Source organism: Pleurodeles waltl, chromosome 2_2, assembly GCF_031143425.1.
Source record: "Pleurodeles waltl isolate 20211129_DDA chromosome 2_2, aPleWal1.hap1.20221129, whole genome shotgun sequence".
Lineage (NCBI taxonomy): Eukaryota > Metazoa > Chordata > Amphibia > Caudata > Salamandridae > Pleurodeles > Pleurodeles waltl.
The window spans coordinates 499,913,630-499,934,826 of NC_090439.1; the positions used below are offsets into that span (position 1 = coordinate 499,913,630).

Genomic DNA, 21,197 nt, shown 5'->3' on the forward strand with positions numbered 1-21,197 from the left:
TTGACATTGGTGGCCTGTTTCCCTGCCTCTCACTCAAAAGCGTGGGGAGGCTTGCTGTTGCAGAGGCCTTTGTTGGTGTCTCTGCTGGTAACTCTGTCTGAAAAATTAAAAGGGGCGAGTTGTCTGGGGGAACTGTAGACCAGCAGATCAAGGCTTGGAGAGCAAGTAGCGATTTTGTTCTCTTCAAAACGTTCGCTCCAAACAGGCAAGACCTGTCAAATAGCATGGCCATCAGGGACACTTAGATGTCTGAAGAAAACTCTGTGGAGCACATCCAGACATAATGCCTTAGCACCAGACTGGTGTTGACTGCCCTTCTCTGACCGTCTTGTCCAACCAGATCATTGTATTTTGCCAAATCCTGACCGTCCAAGATCAGGCGCCATTATGTGACTTGGACATCATCCGAGACAGATGGCAAAACCTCTGCAACTTTGCCCAACAGTGCATGTGAATACCTGCCCAGGAGACAACATGTATTCACTGTCAGGACAAAGCTGACATGAAATCTTAAATTTTGCTAATAATTCCATTCACTTTTACTTTATCTGGGGAAAGATGTTGGGAGGTCGTTTGAGTTTAGACGGCTGGTGGATGTCTGCACTACTAAACTCTCCAGGGTGTGGGATGTTGCCGTACAAGATCTGGGTCTCTGGGAGCAGGGCTATGCTGCCTCACAACTTGCCTACTGACTGGGGTGGTAAGATCCTGGCTTTCCCCAGGTACGTAACGGCACATCTGCCAATGCCTCATTGAAGGACAGAAGAGGTTCATGGTTTGTTTGTGTGAGGTTGAGACCTTTAGTAGGCACATTCGTTTAGGCCCCTTCAGTTGGCAAGGTGCAGTCTAAGACTTGTGTTGCCCTCCTAATCACTGTTGAGCATGAGACAGTCCTTTGTTGCCATCGCTGGGCTAGGTGAGGACTGACCAATGTCTGAGGAGGTGCTTCAGAAATATAATTATAATCATAATAAGTATCTCCCTGATCATAATCATCTTCATCAGCATGTGGTGGTGTATAGTACGGTTTTGAGTAGGCATACTGCCAGGGTCTAGGTGGTGGAATAATTTTGAAGTTTGAGAAACCTTTTGGATCTGTGTACGGCATCTGAAACGTCAGGTCTAGTGTTGGATACTGACCGTGGCATCTATCTGAGCGCAATTGGTGGCTTCAGCCACAGGGCTGGCATTGGTGCTATGGAGTTGGTGACAAAGGAAGTGCTTGTGGAGCCAAATCCGAATGAGGGACTGGAATTGGTTTGAAGTCAAAAGGAGCAGTCGGCGCCGGGGAAGAATCTGTCAGAAGAAACCCAACTGACATCCACCTGAGATCCATGGAACCCAAAGGCACATTAGCAGGGCCCCAGTGAGGCACCAAAACCTTTATCCATGGTGAGGCAAAGCTGATGGAGCTATTGTGGTATCCCCATCTGTTGTGGATTGGGCTGGATCAGGACCACAGGAGATGTCGTTCTTTGGTACAGAGACAGACTTTGTGGCATAGAAGGGCCTGGATTGTTGGGAGAGGTGGGATTAAGGGGACTTGTGCTTGGAATTTGTAAAAATGTTTCCATAGGATTTGTTCGACTTACCAGATCCTCGTGACCTCGACTGGTTTCGGGAGCAAGAGCTTGTCTGCGACTTCAACTGAGACTGCGTCTTCAGCAGCCAAAATTTGCCAACAGCAAGTCTTGCCTTGTGGTCTCCAATGGTCTTCATATTAATTTTGACACAACAGTTGCATAACTAGATTTGTGTCTTGTGCCGTTGTGGGTGTCGGTGACAGACATTTTAATTTCTTTATTAATATTATGTGAGCAATGATTTGCATCATGGCTGCATTTATCAAATAAACAATGTAATCATAACTGGTCACAATACGTGAATTCTGAACATTCGCCAGCATCCCACCACCCAACCTCATGCTGCGTAAACATTACAGGGTACATTACTCAAGTGTGTCATAGTAGTTCTTGAATAAATAAACTGAGTCTCAGCAGGAGGCAATGGTCTAGGATTCGTTTAGCGACAGCGTTTCAAGCTTGTTCCCTCTCCAGGGGTATTGTCAGCTATTTCTGTATTTCTTTAATTTTCAGCTCTGTCAGCATCCGTGCCCATGCAGCTAAGACATCTGCCAGTCATTCAGTGTTTTGTACATGCTTCATTCTCACTTCTTCTGCTGTTCCCATTCTAACATATCTCTGAGCCAAGTGTCATACTCAGGTGGGGGGGGGAGGGGGGGGGGTGGTTGCCGTGCATTCATCCATCTAATGGCGATACGTCTCTTCGCCAACAATAGACCTAGCAGGAGAAAGCAACAGCTCTGTTTATTTTTTGCTGGAGACGTAATGTGACCCAGTATGACCATCTGTATATCCTGTGAAACGTCCCACCCTGATGCCTTATTTAAAGCCCCCCAAACTCTCATCCAATAGGCACAAAACTCATGCAGTACCATACTACAAGATTGATGTTTGTTGTACAAAAGGCAACATCAGTAAGATCCTCAACAAGAGTCTTCAGTTTGTAGGCTCAGACTGGTTACAACACTAATTTATACTCCACTGGTATTGTTTAAACAAGAAGAGCTCTGCGACTAAATTAACTACTAAAGTTGCAAACCATGGATGGACACTAGAACTGGTCTGTCTTACTGTTTGATGGCAAGCTCCCAGAAGCCTTCTCTTAACTTCCAGTGTAGCTTTTCTGTACCTAAATAACAAAACTTTAATGTCCACAATCTATGCCGTCTGGATCCAATCAACCAATTGTCATGTGAAACCTTCCCTCTGATCCTTGTTAAAAGCTGAAAAGACATTTCAAATCAGTATCGCGCTTGATGTACCTAAAAAGGCAATCCAAAAACCATGCTTGTGAATCCCACATTTTTTGCTATCATAATTTTGCTGCTGGATTTTGCATGAGTCTAAGAATGGGTAGAATATCAAAAGCAATTTGAATGCCCATTTCCACAGTCTCAGGGTTATCTGGATTATCCTTGTTTTCGTGCTGTCAATCAAAATGTTCACTTTTTCCTCTGAAGAATCGGTTTATGGGTTTTACAGTAGGAAAAGCAGAAACAAGAGCATAACATTTAACAACCCTTCAGAGTCACATCCCAATCACATTTGATATTACTTGATGCACATATTAATAAGCCAGTAAGCTTGGTGTCTCTCCGCCTCCCCTCGCTCGGTTAGTTCTTGTAGCAGGGATCACTGCGCCTGAGGTATCATACTTACTATGTCATCCTCCCCTTCCCCCAATGAAGTACATTAGATGTCATAGTAGTTCTCTTTGATATGGGGGGGGGGGGTGTACAGTGCCAGGCCTACACATTTCCAATGAGTATAGACTGATCTTCAGGATGCTTTGATTGAGATATTGTCTTGGTGTTGGAGCAGGTACGTGTTCAACTGAACCCAGATCCAGATGGCTTTAGGGCGCGATGAGGGGGGCTGTAGTTCAACATAAGTATCCATCTGGATTTTACTGTATAGTAAGTCCGAGAGCCATTCTTTAAATCTGGGCGCCCTTCCTCTTAACCCATTTACATGCCATCCTCTGTTTGTCCAGAAGGAGGCTAAATTCTGCATATCTGCGATGCCTACCCTCTATCTTCTCAGTGTATTCCAGTAGGGTCATTAGTGGTGTGAGTAATAGTGGAGTGGATATCGTTGTGGAATGTGCCCTCTCAATTTCTTTCCAATAATCTGTGTTTCCCCCACGCACCTGGCGCAGTTGGCATCTGACCTGAGGTTGTGTCTGTTGAGTTTCGTGGGGGTGTGGTACAATCGGTGTAGGTATTTATAGTGTATAATTCTCAATCTACTGCTTGCTGTGATTCTACCAGTTTGCTGACAGCAATATGTCCTTTGTTTATCCGATAACTGCATCTGTAACTTATCCCAGCCCTCCCATTAATGATTGGCTATTCTTGCTGCATAGATTGATAGAGAACGGAAACCAAGTGTTGCGGTGAGTTTGCTTGCAGCAATGCATGAAATGTGTTCACCCTAGGTGGTTCTAAGGGGAAGGATGGTGTGAGGTCTCTGATAGAGTGCTATAGGCGTAGATATAGAAAGGTATCTAGCGGGGATTGTAGCCCGTCGTGGGGGAATGTGTCTGGTTCCCGGAAGCATGTATCAACGTAAAGATCTCCCCATTTATAGGAGTTCAACTTCGTTAGCGATTTTTCTCCTGCTGTTCGTATGTCATTGATACTGTCTCTTGTTTCAATAGCGGCATGTCCGGTGACTATAATAGGTTACTACCTGCATGGTTAGCTAATTTTCTCCAGGCTCTCTGTGTGCAAGCCACCGTAGAATCACGGGGAGGTGATTACCATGTCTGGTCTCAGATATGCAGAGTGGGGAATCGGGGTCATGTATCCCTGTTCTACTGCCAGATGTGCCATATGTGGAGGCGGGTAGTACCAGTAATGCGCACAATGTGTTTGTGCACAGTGGTAGCAAAATTCTAGATCGGAAGCCTTGAAACCCCCATTTGCAGAAGATTGAATGAGGATCTCCTACTTTGAAGAACAATTGCTTGAGTGCAAGTCTACTCACTCAATTTCAAAACAATTATTTGAATCAGCGGTACCCTATCCATCAAAAACTCCTAAACTATCAAATCCTTACAGATTTGAACCCTGACAGAAGGGACATATCTGTAAACATAATTTAGCAAATTTAATGGTGTTAGGTCCACCACAGTAGAGTATTTCCATGATGAGGCACTTTAAGTCCCAAGGAAGTTCAGTTTTTGAAGAGGATACATTTGAAGCCTGCTGTGATAAATTAAGTGATTCTAAGAGGCTATTAATCTTCAAAGAACCAGCGGTTGGAACTCCCCCACCATCTGTGGCAGCCTTGAACTCTTTTTATCAGAACTCCTCATTTCAATGTTTCTGTAAATATATAGATCAAGGTAATTACAGCAGTGTTTTGAGTGCTTCCAGCCTACTGAAAGCACAAGGGGAGCACATTTAACTGATAATGATCATCACCTATTGTAAATTGCAGTAGTTTTTTGGATAGTACAGGTAACAAATGTAACTCTCAATCATACATTTGACAGGGAAGCTGAGCTTTGTACTTTTATGATAGGTTTGAGAACCCTTTAGGTTTTTCCATAACAATAAGAACCTTTAGTAGACTGGCCCCTTTTGTGTTAAGGCACCTCTAATCTAGACTATTTTTCAATCAGGCCTCTCACATACTTTTTGCAAGACTCATAGATGTATTTCTCCAGTTTCTAAAACCTTACCAAATGAATATGGGAACTTGTTCAAGAAACTCTACATAGTGTCCTGACAAATTGTTTGCATTCATTTGTGCATTGTTGAATGAGTGAAGTAAAGAGGTATGTTTGGCATGTAACGATCCCTGAGGCTCTGGGTGCCCACATCTATTTGAATTGACTGTAAAGGGCCAATCCACCTTCTTTCAAAAACAGCTGCCTTTTAAAAGGGCATACCTGGAATCTTCACTCTTCCTAAAACATGAACAAGCTTTACCTATGTCTTCTCACAAACTATAAACTTTAGCCAGCCATCTGATATTCCTAGTACAAAGGCAAGCCTGTCATCTCCATAATGGAGGCCATCAAGCACAGGAGAGACCTTCATATACCCTGACCACCCGAATACCAGAACAAGTCCTGCTCAAGGACAGTGAGCATCAAACTCACTGACCTCCAAAGTAAAAGGGAGAGACCCCTCACACAGACAGACTCCTCCAGTACCATGGAAAGGAGTCTTACAGATGTGTAACTCTTCACCTTACATTTGACAGGGAAGTTGAGACTCTCATGCACCCCCTCCACCCAACTTCCCCACAGTACAATGTAGAGGCTTTTCAAACACACAGACTCACAAGGAGTCCCCCATCTCAGGCCCAGGGAGGGGCCTTCAAACCCACGAACTCCTTTAGCACACAAGAAAGTCCCCCAACATACTGAAAACTAGGACCAGAGGAGTCCTCAACCACACTGAGCCCTTAGCACTAGGGAGAGGCCCTTCAAAGACACTGACTCTAGTACCAGAGAGGGGCCTCCAAACACACTGAGCAGCTATCACTGGGGAGAGGCAACTCAAACACATTGATCTTCCTCATCCCTCAGCATAAGTAGGGGGAACTACATCCCCACCAACTCACCAACCTTTCCCCGCAAGCCTCCTAGTACAAGGGAGATGCTGCTAAAGCACCTTGATGCCACAAACCTCATTACAAGTATGAGCCCCTCAGAACAAGAGAGCCATCCTTCCTCGTTACAGAGTATGGGTTACACCATGTTTATAGTTACTATTGTAATGCTATTTCCACTTTACCAGCATTCTAGCTACACAGTGTACTCCTCTGCACACTGACCAATATATTTAGTTTCATTTCTTGGATGAAGAATATTGTTTTTTTCCATTCTGTTGCTTTCTTGAGATACTGCACAGTGGTTGTTTGCTGACAGACCTTGCATTGTGTCTCATGTCAAACATTATGAGTGCTCAAATGCAGTTACCTATTACCTAATCTTCAGATTATTACATAGATTAGTTCCACTAAGTGGATAGTAAAGCACAGGGCCAGGAGCCCATGTTGTAGCATTTAGTAACGCCTCGAGCAAGGGACTCTAAAAAGAAAGATCACCACACTTCCCCTGCTTTTGCCCCACAGCACAGTTTGTTCACCCCATAATCTAACTTTTTAACAGGTACCCTTGTCTGCCCCTTTCTGAGGACTCCTCCACCCAGGTAACCAACATTGTCTGCCAGTGGTGTGACAAGAAATTGTATAGGTTTTTGTTTTGCATGCATGCCTGTTGGTGTGTGCAGGTGCGTGCGTATCAGTTGCACACCTGTGTGTGTGTTTTTTAAACATGCATGATAACAAGTACCTTCGTGTCTTGTGGGCTTAGCCAGTCCATGCGTTTTTGTCAATAGTGCATAGCATTTTGTGACTTGTAGTTTAACATCCACATCATAATGTGGACAGAAAACCAGGTAACTATTGCAGCTTCAAAGTATACATGGGTATTTATAAAGAGGGGCTTACTCAAGTAAATAAAACTCCACTGAGCATCATGTGCACATATATGCATGTATAAATTATTTACATTTTGCTTAGAAAAAAAAACCTTTGTTTTCCCATCCCTCTGAGGGATCCTAAACCTTTGACTACTATGAACCTTTCTGATTACTATGAACTCCCAAACATCCTCCTCAAACTTTCACCCCTCCTTTTCACCCATAGTCCCCCAATTAACAAGCATACACAGCCACTATTTACAAAAAAACCTTACTACTTCCTCCTTTCAAATCCACTCCTATCATTCTATCCCTAAACCAAACTATACCAAACACACAAAATCAAGAGCACACACTTAACACAACAAATGCACAAGAAATGAAAATGTACTAACTACTAATCATGGGTACTAGAGTAGCATGTTACTTGCCGAAAAATACTTCAATGCCTTGTCAGGGCTAGCAAGCGCTATATGAATACATTTACAATTACAATTTACAATTACATTCTAACAAGGCTAGATGTTGCTTACATGTGCATGTCATTATAAATCTTGGAAGGGTGCCACAACAAGGTGATAAATAAATTCCATTAACTTATACTTCATTTTCTACATAGACAGTATTGCAGCTGAATCTGATGATTTTACAGTAAATGATGTTGTAATAACTGATACTTTCCAATCCATGTGGTGTCAGGCTTCTGTCTTTGACAGGATGGATAACAGACAATGGGATAGGACTAAGTTGTCCATGTAATCACGTGGGTGTTCAATACAGTACCATATATTGTTTTTTTCATTTTACCATTAACCTGGGTTGAAACGAAATGGCTCTAAAAATGTGACTCCCACCTTTCAAAATGGGATCCAAAATCAGCAAGGTAACAAAACGTTGCTAAGGATGTCTAAATCTTACAGTATTACTCCATTCAGAGGGACATGCAAAGTGGCAGTGGAGCATTCATTGGTTGCATCTGTTACTTTTGCTGTGGATTTGACAAACTAAGACCTATAAAACAACTGCTCGGTTATCTTTTCACATTCTTTTAGTTTTTAGAGAAGTCCTCTACAATTACTTCAAGCACATATTTCAGCATGAATTAGGTCTCCTACATGACATTTTGAAGGTTCGAAATGAAATGGAGAGGTTAATAAAATGTCTGCATATAACTTGTCCCACACTCTGAAACTTGTTGTAAAAACAATAATCGGCACAGAGAATAGCCTCATAGCCAAGAAAGAGAGTGCTTCTTTTTGTGACATGCCAAACCGGGATATTAGGGAACCATAAACTATGCAGCAGTAGTCACTGAAGAGGGCATGGAAATGAAGAATGCCCCAGGCCACACGTTACAGTTCCTAAAACTGGTCACGGTGAAGAAGGTCGGACTGGCATGAGACTTTTACAGGGAGAACATTCATACTACGCAGACACCTCCAGAGTAGGACACTAGACATTCAGTACATTAAAACTGGGTGGCCACCTATAAAGTCACTATCTCATGACCTAAGACAGAGGTCTTCAAACTGGGGGGAGGGCCCCCATAGGGAGGCCTCAAGTGATCCCAGGGGGGGCGCCAGGCACTGGCCAAAAGAAGCATTGTACAGATAACATGACTGTTTTAAGCAGAAGCTTGTTATTGAATTTTTAAAAAGGTAACAGTACTTAACTGCAATGTTTAAATAGGTCTAGACATATTTAAACATTGCCATCTTTATAAAACAATTGTGAAAAATTCTGAGGGGGCCAATGATTTTTATTTTTCAACGGGGGCAGCATTAAAAGGTTTGGAGACCACTGACTTAAGGTGTTTTGCGCAGGTGTCTTCGGAATTGTTGTATGAGACCCATATTTGTACACAAAACAGTTTATTGTACCGCCTTCTTCATTACGTGCACGTTTCACTGAATTAGCACATACAGGGCATCTAGATATTTCAGCTACATCAAAGAAACAAACAGTATTTTTGGTGGCCAGGTTTAGCTAAATCATCTAAATCAGTTTCAGCTTTAATACAAAAATGTCCACAGTGTATTGTTTCTGACAAGCACTGGAAGTCCACTCATAAACCTTTGTTGCCAGTGTCTCTTCCAGAGAGTCCATGGACTAAAGAAGCAATGATTTCTCAGGTCCTTTTCTTCTGGTACCTGGTGAACGGAAATACTTAATTGTTTTAGTGGATTATTTTTCGAAGTGAATATATTTTGACTTTGTAGAGGCACCTTGTATCAAATCAGCTATTGAATTTTTGGAAAGAATTTTTCTAATTGAAGGCAATCCCAAATACATTGTTACAGATAATGGAATGCACTTTGTGACGAAAGAAATGAAAGATTTCATGTATACAAATCATAGTGTTCATTTGCAAGTAGCGCTGTATAGTCCATCATCTAATAGTTTGGTTGAGAGTGTCAATCGCTTTTTGTAAGAAGGTGTACAAACAGCTCTTAGTTCAAACCTTGATGTTAAGACTTTTTAAAGAGAAAAGTTTGGGTGTATTTGACTACAACTCATTCTACCACTGAAGTAACACCTTTTCTTGCATTACGTGGTAAGAGAGGTGAAGACAAATGTATTACCTGCTTGGCTTAACAATACCATAGAAAAAGGTCATGAGAGAAATTTTCTGAATGGGAGCGATTTTAGAGAGAAAGTTTTGTCCAATCAGACTAAACAAAAGGAGTATTATGATGATAAACACAATACTCGTGAAATTTGTATACAAGTAACTGATTGGGTTCTAATAAGGAAACCCAACAAAGTAAGGAAAGGAGAATCAAAGTTTGTAAAGGTGATTAAAATGAGCAAAGTGGCAGTTTGTTAAAAAATAAAGGGCGGTGGAATAAGGATAATGTTGTACCAATTTCCAAAACACAATCTATTTCAAAACGTGTTGTAATAATGAGGACGCCGATTCTGGATAGCGTACCATCTTGCACTGATACCACTGTTGAAAATGCAGGTCAGCGGGGTCAATGTTTCAAAAGATCTAGAACATCTGTTTTAGCAGCAAAACTTCAGGATTTTGTGACTCATTGATTGTTATAATAATATGCTGTAATAGTCTTGAAAGTATTTTTCTTATTTTATCTCTTTTTAATCTTTGTTTTAGGTTTAGTCACTGTTTGTTAAGGGGAGAGGATGATGCAGTATGCTTATGTTAAAGCATGTTTAAAAAATAAATCTATGATCTAATGTAGAAGCGTTCGATTGACTCCTCGTTCCACAGAGTCAGTTGTCTTGTGGACAGAGAGCTGATCGGAAGCTTCGGTCGTGAGTTTGTTTTTCTCTTGAACTTCTTCCAGAATTAATCCTGTTCGTACATATAATTCTTATCTGGACGGTCATCATTTTCTGCATCGTTACAACACTTATGTTTTTCTTTTATGGGTTTTTTCTCATTGACAGAGGATGTTTCTTCTGAAGTTCTTGTATTTTTTTTTAAATAATAAGTTACTAAAAAGCATCTAAGACAGTGGTTCTTAACCTTTTGACTTCCATGGATCTCCAAGAATCGCTATTGGAACCTGTGGACCCTGGACTAAGCAATTTCTACAATCTGATCTCAACAAATACACAAACATACAGAAACAAATATTCATCACACAAATACACATCATGAAGTATTTTATTTCACAAGCAGAAAAAATAAACATTTTAATAGAAATGTTGGAGTTTTTCAAAATGTGGTTTTATTAAAGATAACAATATGTTAGATTCTACAATACAACTTTGTCTTTTTTGCTCCTAATGCATCCTTTCTTTTTGTCTATGCATGCCAGCACTTCAACTGAGGCCACCAATCATTTACACTACAACTTGCTGTAATACAGCTGTTCACACAAATCAAGCTAAGGATACCAATTTATGTTTTAGTCGCCAATTTCAATTTCCTTCACTTCTACAGTGTTTTATGATGTTACATTTTGCTTTTTATGTGGATATATTTTCTTATTCTGATATTTCATTTTTGAACTGTTGTGGGCCCCATTGTCTGCGGACTACAAGTTAAGAATCAATGATCTAAGAAAAGAATTGGCATTGCCCCTCCTGAGTCAAGGAAAACAGTCTCTCCCTTCTTAGTTACCCATAAGCAAGAAAAATTACAATTGTTACATCTAGAATTAAGTACACCACAGTTAGGATTTAGGCAATAAATGATGATTAAGGGTCTCCAGAGGTAGCTCCTCTAGTGAAACCTGCAGTAGATTTGAAACAAATATTATATCAGTTCTTCCTAAAGGATGCCAAGACTAGTATAACAGCATAAATCTCAAGCAGTCACCGACTAGGAGACCTTAAATCTGAAATAATAGAGCTTCTACCAGTGACTAGGTTGCTAAAGAAAAATGAAGCAACTTTTTGGAAAAATACAGTTTTTTAGTTAAAAAGGAAAAATATCCTTCAAAAGTGGTTAGTCTGAACGAGGACACTATCTGCAAATAGATTTTCGAATCTGAAAAGTCCACGGTGGGTAGGGGGGCAAGCTAAAGCCAGGCTATGGCTTCAAAGATAAATACATACAATGAATAGGTAATAGTAAGTTAAGTTATATACATATATGCTGTGGTTCTAGACACTAAAAATGTCTGGTGATCTTTAAACAATGTACAAGTGGGGAGGAGGGGGGGACGGGTGATAACTCAGCCTACAGAATTACATGCGCCAAGGACACACTACTAATCTTGGAGAGTCAAGGGAACGCTAAACCTAGAATCAAAATTCTTGATTCTGCATTACTTAACAAGACTTTTTACAATATTCCTTTTCTTGTTTAAGGACTAACAGCAATTATTAGGAAGGACGGGAAAAGTATGTTATGCCACCCCCCAGGATAGGCCACAGTTATTTGGCCGCTAATGTGGAGTATGTTTTAAAGCAAAAAAGTACAAATTGCAATTAATTGCTCCTCTGCTAAAATACAAGTAACTCTGATGCACATCATTCTCAACTGAAAATCTCAGTTTTCATATGGTGGGTAGGCTGTGGTAGTTGAGGCTGAGCTTGCGTAGGCAAAACAGTGACACATGAAGCTGCCACAGAAGTACACACAGTGTCAAGAGAAAAATTTTAGAATCTTTCTGACAAACCTTCAACTGATATGTTATTTTATAATAACTAAGCAGAGAAAAAAAAAATTAATTTCTCTGTAAGGTCTACTAACAATGCAGAATAATTCTTAGGATTAAGAAAATGAAAACCTGATGCAGCAGCTAGATATATCTAGTAAGCAGTTACAAAGTACTAGTCCAGAAGGCTGCAGTAAAAGATAAAAACACTGCAAGTGGAGCATGGCAATTTAATGGTGTCAGTCTAGGGAAGAAACAGGAATCCCTTCTTAGAAACTCTGTAAAATAAAGTTACCTTTATAATCATTTCTTTTTTAAGGTGCATTATATTAGATTGACCATAGCCTTGGAGAAGGAATGTACTCACGTGTAACACCAGTTCTCTATCTAAGGCATCTTTATTAAAGTCATACGTACTTCTGCCAGAGTGAAGCCAACAGAATGGAAGCAGAGATCTAGATACAACATCCTCTGCCCTTTAGATGGCTATCAAAGTGAACCTGAAGGCTGTCACTGTACTACAGGCTTGAATACATGAAGTCAAAAGGTAGTCTTAAACAGAACACTGCTGTTTCTTCTACATTAAACTCAATATAACCATTTGAACAATCTTGTTTCAGTTTTTCCCTTAAAAAAGAAAAGCTGGAAACTGTTTTGAGGCAGCAATGCCACGATGTATTTTGAACTCATTTTATATTTCAGCATTTTTTTTGCAATACAAAATGTTTATAAAAAGTTGCCTTTTATAAGTATTATATCCTGCTTCATCTTTACAGTTATTTTCTATTCATTTTTAAAAAGCTTATTTGAATCTGTGGACCAGACCATTCAATATTTATCAAAATTAATGCTGATACCCTGCATGAGGACTAACTAGGACATTTCTATTTCCTACACAAAACTAATGTTGGTCTTGATTACTAATAAATTATTCACAAAAAGACAAGCAGGCTTATGATGTATAATCCACTTTCTTATGTGGTCATATCAACGTTTGTTGACTATCAATTTGTGCATAGGTGAATTTAAAAAAAAGTCTGGCATCTGAATATTTAAAGCTTTGATGAACTAGTAAATATGAAAGAAATGGGCTCTTGCCTTTTCCATCATTATGCAGAAATGTGACCAAACTGATTTGTACAACCAACAATATTTGAAAATTCACAATAGAGATTTTAAGAAATGCATCACAACAAGTAATTTAAGAACGCCAAGCAATGATCAGGCAAAGAAAGGTCAAAATAGTCAATAAGCAACCCTTAAAGGTGTCTACAGCAAGGCTCATATCTGAAACCAGAGCTGTCATCATGGTTGTAGAAGGCTGTGCAAATGGTGGTGCTTGGGGAAGAGGAGCAGAGCAAGGTCTAATTTGTCTTATCTTTCCCTGATACTTTGTCCAGCATCGGGGAAAGAAAACCAGAAGACGTTCGACTGGAGGCCCCAGTCGTTTTTTTAGGGCTAAAAATTTTAACGGAAGGAGCCAGAATAAATTGAAAGATGTGGTGCATGGCCTCCTGGAAAGCCACAATTTGCAAGGGAATCTACAATGGACAGAGGGTACATGGGGGGCGCTTCTGCTCTATATTCACTCAGAGTTGAAAGGTGAAGATGGAGTCAGGTTCCTTAAACACAGACTACATGTCCTCTTCATTTAGCAGAAGCATTCACAATTTACAGAGACTCATTTGATTTTCCGGTTCTGTTTCTTCAACTTGTCCCTCAAATTTATTTTCTACTTAACTGATCTTGATCAGGATAAATTCCACTTATTTTCAGTGACAGAGCTTCGCTTCACATTCTTTAATGGTTTTATGGTCCATCAATGAGTATTTGTCAAAAGTCTTGGACTTTTGCTGGTACAAAGTCACCACACGCAGACAATGCAAACCTGCAAACTATGTAGGCTTCTATTCAAGAAAATAAGCAACTACATAGAATTAATGAAAGCAATACAAACTTGTTTTTTTCCAAAACATGACAAAACTACGGGAGACCATATTACATTTTTAATTAACAGATCACAAGCGGCATAAAAGTATAAGTCCCAGAAAGTTACAATGGATCTGAAAATTATTGGAGGGCTCCTACTCTTGTCCCACAACTGTGTGAAGACCAATGGGGTTTTACAGCTCTGCACTTTTAACATTAATCTTGTATATAGCTGGGCGTGGCCAAGATGGCGACGTGAAAGGACGCTCTAGAGTGAGCTCCGTCCACAGCCGACAAAAGATCCTGATAAAGCAAAGAAATCCCAGATATTGCACATGAAAACTACTGCAAATGAGTGCAAAATGGAAGTCGCAATAAGTAAGACCGAGCAACGGAAACCCACGATGCAGGGAGTGCAGACCGGAGCCGAGGAGGCGCCCACACGCGGGCCTACTCGAATCGGGAGGAATCCGACCGCCGCAGCGGGATGAGACTGAGGTGAGGAGCGCACGACCCCGAGACATATATCGAGGCCCTGACTCGCGCCGCTGCTAACGCCACTACCAACGCCGAGACTGCTTGCAAAACTAGGCTCTGGGCGAGCGGAAACACCTATGGACGCGATCAGCGGGGTGGTACGGAGCAAAGGGTCTAAAGGAACGATGAAGGTGAGATCGAGCCCCGGCCGCTGAACACGCTGAAACCCATAGACGACACCGTCATCGGTGGACGTGCGCAATAAGCACAAACGCTTAAATCAACCCGATAAATCGGACGAAGCACGTGGTGCGACGCCACACGACTATAGTTGCGCATTTCTGCAGGGCCAGATATCACAGGATAGACACGGCTGAGAGGGGAACTGGGCGACCCGCGGGGTGACCGCTGCATGCACGCGCAGAGTGGCGGTGATCTCGACCTCATCTAACCCCAAAATCGGGACATAGCACCAAACACACAAGCAATCATAACTATAAAATCAAGACCACCGGATAGAGCGTCGTTGTTGATCAACGGTCCCGAGACGGGTTGCTACAGCGGAGGGCAATCTACATAAACTTAGAATCTGATACACTTGAACTCAAGGTTAATATAAAAATGGTGAAACCGAAAGCACAGAAAACACAAACTGAAACTGGACCCTCATCAGCCTCAGAAATGGACATAGAACCCCACCCAAATGTCCTACACAAAGTAACAGAGACCTTAGCCGCCCACTTCGTGCAAATGGAAAAGGTACTCCAAGCAATACTTGACACCAAAACATCGTTAGAAGGAAAAATAGACACTGTAGTGGCTGAAGTCAACACACTGCGAATGGAACAACGAAAACTTACAGAAAGGGTCGCAACAACTGAAATAACCCTTAAATCGACGCAACCAGACATAACAGACCTAAAACAACGGCTTCAACAACAGGAAACTGAAAAACTACGCCTAAACAAACGGGCAGACGAGGCGGAAGGACGCTCTCGCCGCAATAATGTGAGATTCCTTGGTTTCCCATAGTAGATCGAACTCCCAAATGCAGAACTATTCCTGGAACGATGGCTTAGTGAAAACATATTTACAAACGACCCCCCACCACTATTAATAGTGGAACGAGCACACCGAGTTCCAGGGGGCTCTCCCCGTCCGGGAGCCCCACCAAGACCACTAATCGCAAGACTTCTTAACTGCAGAGACAGAGACCAGATATTAAGAAACTTCTGCACAACAGGCCCAATTGACATAGAGAATACAAAAATCACGGCCTACCCAGATTACACAGCTGAAGTCCAACGCAAACGCGCTACCTTCAACACAGCAAAACAAATATTGAGAGACAAAAACTATTCATACTCATTGATGTACCCAGCCAAACTGCAGGTAGTGGACGGTGAAAGGTCGCATATATTCCCAACATCATAAGATGCGTGGACCTGGATACACGCGAAAGGACTGATAGACCCTACAGCTGAGACCCAAAAACAAAAAGAATGACTGACTCCACAACCGCGATGCAAAAGAAAATCAACACGTAGGACAGAATCGGGTCCAACGAAATCGCAAGCAGAGGCGGAACAACTCCAAGTTTTAAAACTAGCGAACAGGTTCTCATCCATTCAACCTCGATCTAGCCAAGACACAAACAATTCAGATTCGACTCAACGAACAGTCAACAAGGCCTAACCGCGTCGGCACTCACCATGGGGCCAACGTATACCCCACGCTCGGCGGATGACCTTTAACTCTGTAATAGTGGGACTTCCTCAGTGTGCACTCAAGAACTCAAGGAACAAAAGCAGAACAATGAAAATATCACAGAAACTCTTCCCCCAAAAATCAAGTAAGCCTGGAGCAACAACCAGACTTGACACAAACAGAACACGTGAGGGGATGCAAGTAGAAACAATCGGGCTGGAAATCGGACACACTTTGGGAAACAGACCAACGCCCCTCCCCCAACCCAATGGGTAACCGAAAGGACCTTGCAGTAACAAATGTAAAAAGTTGCACCAGTTGTGCCTTGCAATCCCCAATAAGATTAACCAACGTAAGTTCTACTCTTTCTTTTACTCTCTCCCACAAGATGCTTAATATCCCACACAAAGGAGATTTGGGGCGTGGCGTGTGTAATGACCTGGGACCCAGGACACGTGAAATACACTATACTAAGCAATCCACACAAAATGACGGTATATAATATAGTAACCTGGAATGTTAGGGGACTAGCAAATATGACTAAAAGATATAAGATACATTCACACCTTAAACGACACAAAATACATATAGCTATCCAACAAGAGACACATGCCACATCACATGAACTGCATGAAATAGACAAAAAATGGTCGGGAATAACACACGGAACCAAAACCTCGACATATGCGAAGGGAGTATTAATATGGATAGCTCCGGGTGTACCGTACACAATCAAAAATGTACATACAGACAACAATGGAAGATACACTAGTCTAGATGGAGCGTTAGACGGAAAGCAACTAACGATAATTGGATTATATGCACCCAACATGGGACAGGGAGAATTCCTCTGAACTATCACCACGCAAATCCCATATGACCCGACCATACCCACTATATGGGGCGGGGACTTTAGTAATGAAATTGAGATGTCACTAGATAGATCACACCCCCCAATGAGAGACACCCAGTGCAAGTCACTGTCCTGTGCATTTAATAAATGGATACAAGAAAGAGAACTACAAGACATATGGAGACGCTTACACCCCACAGATAGAGAATACTCTTTCTACTCACCAGTACACCATCTCCATACGAGAATAGATTTATTATTATGTACTAACGGGCTAGCACATATGATACATAACGCAACATACCTCGGCAAAACCCTATCAGACCACTGCCCGCTACTAATAACATTAAAATGGGGCAGACAAACAACATGCATACCAACATGGCGCCTACAACCCACCCTATTGCGAGACCCCCCTTTCCGCGCTAAAATAGCAGAAGAAATAGAAACATACTTCGCAATTAATACAAAGACAACAACATCACTCGCTGTAGAATGGGACGGTCACAAGGTAGTCATAAGGAGCATGTGTATAGCAATGGCAGGAGGGGTCCGCCGTGCATTAAGTGCAGAACTACACGAAACAGAAAGCAAAATTCGCAAAACAGAATGTGAAATGGCTCTGGGGAGAGGCAATAGTAACAAACTAGCTAACCTAAAAAAATCAATGGAACACAACTGAGACACGATTGCGTAAATTCGATCACAAACACTACATAGCACGTTTACACGCTGAAGGAGACCGCTCTAGCAGATTGTTAGCGTGGCTAGCAAAAGGGACACAAAGTTACTCCCATAAACGCTATACGCCAAGGCACAGGCACAATGATAAACACACAACAAGAGATTAACGACACATTCAAACAATACTGTAGCACACTGTACACGGCTGAACCTCCCCCACATCCGACACAACTGGCAAAATTCTTTCAACAAGCCCCAATGAAAAGACTAAATGCAGAACAAATAACTAACCTTGATAGACCAATCGAAAGGGAAGAGATACTACAGGCATGAAAAACAGTTGACACACAATAAGACTCCAGGAACAGATGGTCTCCCCATCGAATACTACCAAACTTTCACACCACAGATAATCACATCACTCCAAATTATGTTGCAAGAAGCATATGAAAGAGGACAACTCATAGAAACGCAAAGGGAAGCGACAATTGTAGTCCTACACAAAAAAGGTCGTGACCCCTTAAACGTCCGCTCCTACAGACCCTTATCTCTATTAAATTCGGATTATAAAATTCTGGGGAAAATCCTAGCCAATCGCTTCCTGCCGTTAATGACTACCCTAATACACCCAGATCAATCTGGCTTTATACCAGGGCGAAATACTGCTATTAATATAAGAAACTTAATACGCATTATGTCCATGACTCAGGAACAGGATCAATCCAGCGTGGCGGAGTCACTAGATGTGGAAAAAGCCTTTGATACTCTGGGCTGGCCATTTCTGATGGCAATGTTACAAAAAATGAGATTTGGCGCAGGCTTTACACGCTGGATATCCATAATATACACTAACCCCAAAGCACGGATTAAGACTGGCGCAATCATCTCAGAGAAATTTGACATAGGAAGAGGAACGCGATATGGTTGCTCGCTATCACCACTACTATTTGCTCTCGCAATAGAACCACTTGCGGCAAGACTACGCAATGAAACAGTGCAATGGGGTATCCCAGATGGCGAAGAATTCCGCATAATATCACTATACGCAGACAATGCACTAATATATCTACGCAACCATACAGAATCTCTACCACATATATTACAACTACTTAACACATTAGAAGACTTATCTAGTCTGCGTGTCAACTGGTCCAAATCATGCATATTCCCCATGTGCCCATCCCCAACACCATACGCCGAAACGTCAACTGAAGATGCATTACAATGGGAACATGCCACTTTTAAATACTTAGGAGTCCACATTTATCATAGCGCTATAGACCTAAAAGAAGGCAACCTGGACAGAGCCATCAGATCAATCAAAAGCTCAATACCCTTCTGGTGCTCACTACCCATCTCACCTATGGGAAGAGTGGCTCTGGCCAAAATGATAGTACTACCTCGACTACTTTATTACTTCACAGCACTACCACTAATATTTACCAAAAACACTCTTTACACAATTAACCAAACTATTGATTGAACTGATATGGGCGAATGGTCGTAGAAGAGTAGCTATTGATAAACTCTACCTCCCAATGGAAAAGGGAGGAATGGGGGTACCGCACCTCGAGCATTACTATGCAGCAGCACAGTTACATTGGATCATGACCTGGCTACGAGATCCCCCAAGTCCGGAGGGACATAAAGTGAGAACACAATTAGGGAGAACAAAGATTCTAGATTGGCTCATAGGAGGGACACACACCTCACATCACAAAAACGCACTAATGACAGTTGCCATACGCACCTGGAATCGCTATGTATCTCAGGGAACCCGGCCACCACAATACTCGCCAAGAATTCCCCTACTAGCCATACCAGGAATAAATAAACTACACAAAACATTGTATCTAGCGTCGTGGATAACAAAAGATATACAGCAGGTCGGCGATCTATATGTAGACGAGGAATACATAACATATACAAAATTGGCAGAGATACAACCTAGGACCAGGTGAATTTATAACATACGGGGCAATCAAAGGACTGATACGCAAAGTATGGGGCCAAGGAAACTCAGAACCACCAACAGCCCCCGCCCTACACGAACTACTAGCAGATATTAACACGACACCAAGTATATCTCAAATATACCAAATACTACAAGCCTACCCTGCAAAAACACAAGCACAAGCCAAATCGCACTGGGATAAGGCTCTGCAAACACCTATCACAGAGCAACAATGGACCATGGCCCTAACGACCACGCAAGAAATTTCTCGCAACGCCCGCTTCAGATACACCCAACTAAATTATTTACACCAGACATATTTAACCCCACTTCGCATGAAACTCATGTTCCCAAAAGCAACATCTGAATGTCCACGTTGTGGAACCATGGAAGCAGATTTCCATCACATGACCTGGAGCTGCCCACCACTACTTCGCACATGGCACACTGTTACACAACAGACAAATAAATGGACGGGACTAAAGCTGAATCCTACACCGAATCCTGCAAACTGGGCATACGACACAGAGGCAATAGAGACAGGCAAAAACATAGATGCGCAGATCTAGCGTTTATTATCTTTAAACGCCTCATAGCAACACAATAGAAATCTCCTGGCACCCCGGATATAAACAGATGGCATAAATATCTAATACACTGGGCCAACGCAGAAAAACATGTATTGGACTCATTAAAAGACATAGGGATTGTAGTAAAAAATGCGGAGACATGGGACACCTTCCAAGAGCAGTTATACGAAAAGGATGATACCCGCCCACCTTAGAAAAACGCCGCAAGATAACGGCAAATGGCTGCAGCAACAAGACACTACAACCGCAAACCATATACAAATACTCGCAATACTCTTCTAAAAAGAAACACACAAGACTGAAATATAGAACTCCCCAAATCCTACACGGACCTCGCCAGCCTAACAAATATACACAAAGTAACCGTCAACGCCAACGCATCTCCATCGCTAACATCTCTCACTCCCCCGCCCAACCCATTATATACAAACCTTGTCTCCATAGCCCCATTCTGACTTCTTTATCTTTTGTTTTCTTCTATCCAGTTTTTTCATTACTTTTATAATGCTCTTTGAATAAAATGCAATAAAGATTCTAACTGCAAAATATATAGAACAAAAGGTATAAAATGATCAGAAGCAAAATAATGGAAAAAAAAAAGAAACTCACAATTGCATTAAAAAAAACATACAATGTTTATTAAACCAATGTAAGAGCTGCTTACTGTAAAATTCAATAAAGAGATTTAAAAAAATATATCTTGTATATAGCTATCAAGGTATGTTTGGTAAGTACCTGCATGCACCACTTCATCTATCTCTCACACTCTGAAACACCCCTACTTACAAGATTGAAGTTCAATGCAACACCTCCAGCCTGCCTCCAGGCCTCATGCAAGATATCCAATTTTGTCCTCAACAAAGCATAAACTACAACCAAAGCCCTTTCAGTCACAGGTAACTGCAGC

The 21,197-nt window shown here is 41.6% G+C and overlaps 1 protein-coding gene across 1 annotated transcript in view; it reads right to left on the reverse strand.

Annotated features, from left to right (window-relative positions):
* ROCK1 (Rho associated coiled-coil containing protein kinase 1) overlaps positions 1-21,197 on the reverse strand; it is a 1,374,854-nt gene that overhangs the window by 944,756 nt on the left and 408,901 nt on the right. The window lies entirely within an intron of this gene.